Source organism: Magnolia sinica, chromosome 17, assembly GCF_029962835.1.
Source record: "Magnolia sinica isolate HGM2019 chromosome 17, MsV1, whole genome shotgun sequence".
NCBI classification, from domain to species: Eukaryota; Viridiplantae; Streptophyta; class Magnoliopsida; order Magnoliales; family Magnoliaceae; genus Magnolia; species Magnolia sinica.
In genome coordinates, this window is record NC_080589.1 from 61008475 (window position 1) to 61015831 (window position 7357).

A 7357-nucleotide genomic window follows, 5' to 3' on the forward strand; every position below is an offset into this window, starting at 1 on the left:
GAATCAGGACCCTCGGAAGTGCAGAACCCGTTCTGAAAGATGTGATCAATAGCATGTTGTGGCAAGAGGCCGAAGGCGGCTGACGGAGGGAGAGGCTCTGCCTTGCCCAGCACCTGGGCAGTTTTCATGGAAAGGAGCTGTTCTGGAATGTCAGACGAAGTGATCCTGCAAAGCGGGCCAAGCCCCGACCAGTTGGAGGTCCAGAACAAATAGTCCCCCTCCCCCAAATTCCATTGGACAAGATCGTCAGCAATGGAGAGTGCATTTTGAACTCGTTTCCAAATAGGAGACGCAAAAGTGGACAAGTTGGTGGAAGCTGAAGGCAAGAGGTCTTGGGCATATTTTGTTGACATGAAAGTTTTCCACAAGCTATCGGATTAGCCAAATTTTATGGACCGGGCTAACTTCAAGCAAAGGGCATCCATCATACTCTTGAGTCTCCTTATCCCAAGACCACCTTCCTCCTTAGGTGTAGCAATCTTCTTCCAACTAACCCAGTGATGCTTTCTTTTTCCCTCTTTCCACCCCCAGAAGAAGTTGGTGAATTTCTTTTCCAGCGCAACCAAAACCCGCGATGGGATGTGGGCTCCAACGAGAGAGTGGATAGGGATACTGCTCAGGACATGTCTAATCAGAACCACCCTACCGGCTTGCGACAAATATCTAGCCTGCCAACCCTGAATGCGCTTTTCTACCTTTTCAACCATAGGTTGGAAATCTGCCACTCTAATCCTGCCCAATGCTAGAGGGACCCCGAGATAAACAAATCTGCCTAAATTTCTGGTGATTCCGAGAGAATTTTCAATGGCCCGAACTCTGCCTTTAGTTAACTTATTGGAGTGAATAAAGGTGCTCTTGCGTAAGTTAACTCTCTGACCTGAGGCCTTTTGGTAGGATTCAAGGAAAAGCTTCATGTTCCTCAGTGAAGTGCTGGTACCGTTAAGAAAGACGAGAGTATCATCGGCATACAAAAAGTGGGATATAGAAGGGCAGCTCGTTCTGACCTTATAGGCTTGGCAACGATCGTTAGTATTCAGCTTCTTAATGCCTCTGCTTAGCACCTCAGAAGCAATGATGAAGAGACTTGGAGAAAGTGGATCTCCTTGTCATAGCCCCCGGAATGACTTAAAGAAGCCCGAACTTTCACCGTTGATAAGAACGGAGAACCAACAGTTGGCCCAACATTTTTCTACCAAGGTGATCCACGATGCGTTGAAGCCGAAGCGGTGTAATACCTGTTTGAGGAAGTTCCAATCCAGCTTGTCGTATGCTTTTTCCATATTTAATTTCACTGTAATGTTACCTCCTCACACTTCCTATTGAGTTCTCTAAATAATTCCTGCGCTAAAGCAACATTTTCCTCAATAGAATGGCCTGTGATGAAGGCACCTTGTTCAGCCGAGATTAGGCAAGGGAGGAGGTGGTTCAATCTTGCTGCAATCACCTTAGCGAATATCTTGTACAGGCAGTTACATGAACTAATTGGACGGAAATCTGAGAAAGCTTTAGGGGACGCACCTTTAGGGATAAGGCAGATGAGAGTGGTGGTGAGAGATCTAGGAAGAGGGCCTCCTTGGAAGAAGAATTTCAGCCTGTTAAGAAGGTCGAGGCCCACAATATCCCAACAAGATCTGAAGAAATAACCAGAGAAGCCATCGGGGCCTGCTGCCCCATCGGCAGGAATAGAGGAGACTGCTTGGAAGACCTCATGAATGGAAGGTGTACCCATGAGGAGGTCGTTGTCCACCGAAGAAAGGATGGGAGGGATGACGTCGAAAATGTGGTGTACTCACAAGGGTCCTCCTTGAACAAATCCTGAAAATGATCAACTGCCGCTTGCTTTATGTCCACCAAATTATCCAAATGTTGCCCTGATTGTAACACTATACTGTTGATGATGGATCCTCTATGCTTATCCGTAGCAGAAGCATGAAAGAATTTAGAGTTTTTGTCATCGACTTCTAGCCAACTAATCCGGGCCTTTTGCTTCCAAAACTGCTCCTCCATACCTTGGAGCCGGGACAGGTTCTCCAAGGCAGCAGGGTGAGCTTGCTGCAGGTCGTCCTTGAGGCTTTCATTGTTGGTCGATTGTAAATGGGCCCCGGTCTCTTCCACTGCCCGTTCCGCCATATGAAGCTGAGAAAAAATGTTCTCAAATACATCTTTATTCCACACCTTCAGGGCCTACTTGACACTTTTCATCTTTGCTAAAAGATTATAAATCGAGTGGTTTGACTCTGTGGCCGCCCAAGCGGTCCTCACAGTCTGGTGGAAGGACTCATGATGAGTCCACATATGTTGAAACCTGAAAGGTTTAACAGGGGAAGCCGATTGCTGGGGAAAAGAGATAAGAATCGGGGCGTGGTCGAAGCCGATACGAGGGAGATGAGCAATTTTAAAGGATGGAAACGCTGTTGCCCAGGCCGCATTAATGAGAACCCTGTCAAGACGGGCCCACACTTGGGCCACAACTCCACGGTTATTGCTCCAGGTGAAATGATTTCCCGAGAAACCACCATCCATCAGCCGAGCGACGTCAATTGCAGATACAAAGTCAGACGAGCTGATAGCGTCAGCCGGTCTGCAGCTCCTCCTTTCACCGGTTTCAGTAATAGCATTGAAATCCCCTCCCACAGCCTAAAGGGACGAAATTCTGGTAGAAAGGTTCGCCAACTCACTCCATAGAAGTTGTTGCATAACTCTGGAACAACTGGTATAAACAAAAGACACCGAAAAGGTGATAGCTTGGGCTTGAACATTGAATTCTATAGAGATGCTTGATCGAATTGCATGATGAGAGAGGTGGATATAAGATTCTTGAAGAAAATCCATATCTTGCCCCTGATGCTCGCGTTGGACGTGGATGAGTGGAAACCTAGCCGTAAGCCAGTCTCCACTCTTTTACAGTCAGGGAGCATTGGTTCAAGAATAGCAAAAATCCAAGGGTCATGATTCCTAATAAGATGTTTAGCCACCCCAATGGAGCGGTGATTACCGATGCCTCGCACATTCCAAATGAGGATCCTATCCATCAGTCACACAGCTTGAATTCACCGCCCTTCTTTTGAGCCGACGGAGCTTCGATTCCCAATCACCTCTCGCATACAGTACTCTAGCTCTTCTGATAAATTTTCCACCCAAGACCGTCATTGCAGGGGAAAGCGTGTGCTGAGCCTCCAAGACTTCCCTGTTCGACAACTTCTATTGACTATTACAGTTGCTGCTATCATTTTCCCGCCTTGTGCAGGAGGTGATATCCAATGAGAGCGCCAAAGGGTTGGGCTGAGAGATTGCGCACCGATCGTCGAGGACCTCCGCAGAGGGAAATGGTTCGGTAGAGTCCCTGGCTTGCGATTTCTTCTTAGTTTCTACAGAGAAGAATGGAGAGAGGTCGACCTCCAAGGCAATTACAGGATCCTCTCTGATAGTGCAACCCTGACCATCAGCCATATGACCATTCTCCCTGCTATTGTTTGAATTGAGTCTGAGCCTTTCTGACGAGATGGGGGGCCTTTCCGTCTGAGGTATCTCCTTGGTACCAGACACAGGTAACTGACAACACACAGGCAGACAATCTGGCTCTACTGCTGACTTGACTAGAGAGAAATCTCTATCAACCGTGGCCACTTTGGTGGTGCTCCTAGGCGAGCAACCTGCTGACCTCAACCGCACATGTGCATTCCTTCTTCTAACTGAGCAACGAAGGAAGGCATCATCCACATGTAGTGGCATTTCCACTATAGCATTATCTTTAGCCCTGACAGAGTGCTAGTTGTTCCTATGAGTTTCAACCAACGTGGCCTGTAGTTAATTTTGGTTCTGTGTGCACTGGGGATGAAGAAGAATTGGGTTGGTAGGGCATGTCATATTTTGAACTGTGTTAGAAGCATTGTTGGTGTTTCCGTCTGTGATTTGAAGCATGTCTGAACTGACCTTGTGACAAACAGATAACGGGCGATCGTGGGGATCATCTCAAAGCGACACATTTGGGAAGAAAACTATGTTCCTTTATCATATCATCATTACTGCCAACATGAAGGGGCCGATAAGCAAGATTGGTGTTCACTCCCCAAGTATAGGGTTGTGATGTAGTAATAAACTCGGTAAGACCGAGGTCGAATCCACAGGGACTGATACCTGTACGTTATCTGAAACCAAGTAGAACTAGAACTAGACTAAGATATGATCTAATCAAATAAAATTTTAAGGAATAATTGTGGAATAATTATTTAAAACTTTAAGGAATTCAGAGGAAGGAAACTAGGGATTAAGAGGATCCACTTGTAGAGATCAGGGAGATCTTATGCCTGCATCAAGGATTATGGAATTCAAACTGAACTTACTTGATCTGGTTTTCAAGAGATGAAAGGTATATGAATTAGAATGGATTCCATCATCTAACCATGCCCAGGAGATAAAGCAAACAATGGGATTAAACTAATTACCAACCAATCAACAATGTATGAAGATCAAGAAGGGTACTGTCATCCTACCATGCCCATGGAACAATGATGAACAACAGGGCTTCCTGACTTCATAAACATAAAAAGGGGAAAGAAATATTCAAAGCCATTGCAAACCCATTGTAATTTCAGTCACAACAGACCATTAAAGACTGAGAAAATATTCCTTTAATAATCAAACCACAATCAAGTTTAATTCACAATTAAATAATTGAATCAACAAATAAAGTCTCCCATCTCAATACAAGCTTCACCTCTTAGCCCTAGCTAAGAGGTTTAGCCACACATGAATGGGCTGAACCTAAAAAATAAAAGAAATATAAAGGAAAAGAAGAAAGGAAACCAAGCTCAGCTCATGTGCCAGCCTTCTCTGATGTCTGACGTGTAAATCCTCGATCGTGGTTCCATGGGGCCCCGTCCAATGTCTTGGTGATGCCTGAGCTTTAATTCCATGCTTTTAGCATCCTTTCCAGTCCACGCTCATAAATCTACCTTGCAACACAAACACGATTAAAATAGGGCGTTTAAACAGTATCATGTTCGTAAATCTAGGTAACAACTGGTTCTGATATGCAATATTTGACCCTCAACACAACCCCCAACCAGCATTTTGCTAGTCCCGAGCAAAGTATGCGAAAAAATAAGTTGAGAATTACAGGACAATCTTTATGAACTCAAGTGATTTTTTTTTTAAATAAAAAAATCTAGATTCGAAAATTCTAAGATGCATGAATGTTGGACATTACTTCCTCCTGGAATCAAGTGCACAATAAATTTCATAATCAACTTTAAAGTATTTATGCATTAATTAGAACAATTCTAAACACTGAGTATCATGAGTGTATAATGAAATCTCGGCTTATCATCATTAAGAAATCCAATAGATAGTTTCTATGATAACATTGATAATCAAAACAGCATTTAGGACATTCAAAACCTAAACCAGAATTTGCCTTACAATTCTTCTTCTTTTTTTTTCTTTTTTTTTTTTTTTGTTCTTCCCACTTTTGATTTTTTTCATCGATGGAGAGGAGAATCAAATCCGCACCTATACGGAGCAAACCTATGGTGAAGATTATTCGCCTAACCTTTTCCAAAGGTATCTCTTTTTTTTTTTTTTTTTAATTGATCATGACGGACAAATTTTCCAATCTGGTTCCTTACATGCTTAGTGATTACCAAGTTAACCCTTTAATATCAAACTGAAATCTTAATGTGAAAGCGAGATGTGACATGTGAAATCATAACTCAATCAATGTTTAAAACTTCTAATTATAGATTAACACTTCAAACTTAACTGTGAAATCTAATATCATAGATAACTGAATCTAAGAGTCATAAATTACCAACTTCACTTATCTTGTAATTTTAAATTCAAGATGGTTGTCAAAATCACTTCAAATTCAACAAAATGTCAGAAAATTTTTAAAATTTTCACAACTTTCACAACTTTTGTTCAAGACCCAGAAAATGCTGATTAGGTGACCTAATCTCCCACCCCCAACCTAAAATCTACATTGTCCTCAATGTAAAAGAAATAAGCATGCAATGCACATGAGACAAAATAAGTAAATGAGAAGTGATAGAAAGATAATACCTGGATGAAAGAATCAAGAGGCTTTCCAAAGATATCTATGTAAGAGCGGGTCAGCACAAGAGAGAAACCAACAGAAGTAAAATAAAATAACAAAAATAAAATCCTACCTATACCACTTTCGTAGGTGCTCTCGATTGCATTTAGCGTATGCAACAAGCCTTTAAACCCCTAGGTTGCCCCTAGTGGACGAGTTGTAGTCTCGTGAGGGTTTGCAGTAATGTTACCCACAAACATTGAACTAACTAATGATAAAAATGAAATGTAATGAAGAACTAGGTTACCTCCCAGGAGCGTTAAGTTTACCGTCTTCAGCCAAACAAATAAAGCAACTACCCTAGTCCTAAGAAAACAGGAAACCTACTTATACCTCCATCAGACTAGGAGATCAATCCTGGTAAACAGGATCAGTCAGAGGCATGGACATGTCCTCTGAATCAAATTTCTCGACAAATGGTTTCAATCGATATCCATTGACTTTAAACTCCTTGCCATTGTCGGGATCTCTTATCTCAACGGCCCCATGCGGAAAAACAGTGACAACAATGTAAGGGCCGGTCCAACAAGATCGAAGCTTACCCGGAAAGAGATGTAATCGAGAATTGTACAAAAGGACCTTCTGACCAGGCGTGAATGATTTTCGCAAAATGTGTTGGTCATGAAATGCTTTCATCATGTCCTTGTAAATTCTCGAATTATCGTACGCATCATTCCGGATTTCCTCAAGTTCATTCAATTGAAGTTTGCGTAGCGAGCCAGCGTTGTCCAGATTGAAATTAAGATTTTTGATCGCCCAATACGCTTTATGTTCCACTTCCACAGGCAAGTGACAAGCTTTCCCATAGACAAGTCTAAAGGGAGACATTCCAATAGGGGTTTTAAAGGCAGTACGGTATGCCCATAAGGCATCGGTCAATCGGATTGACCAATCCTTACGATCAGGGTTAACCGTTTTCTCCAAAATGTGTTTAATTTTCCTATTAAAAATCTCAGCTTGCCCACTTGTCTGTGGGTGGTACGGGGTGCTTACCTTATGAGAGATACCGTATTTCTTCATTAAGCTCTCGAATAGTCTATTACAAAAGTGTGAGCCCCCGTCAGTAATGATGGCTCGAGGCGTTCCGAATCGAGAAAGGATGTTTTCTTTTAGGAATTTAATGACCGTGCGATGGTCATTAGTTCGACACGGAATCGCTTCAACCCATTTAGTGACATAATCTACGGCGAGCAAAATATACAGATTTCCAAACGATTGGGGGAATGGTCCCATGAAATCAATGCCCCAGCAATCAAATGCTTC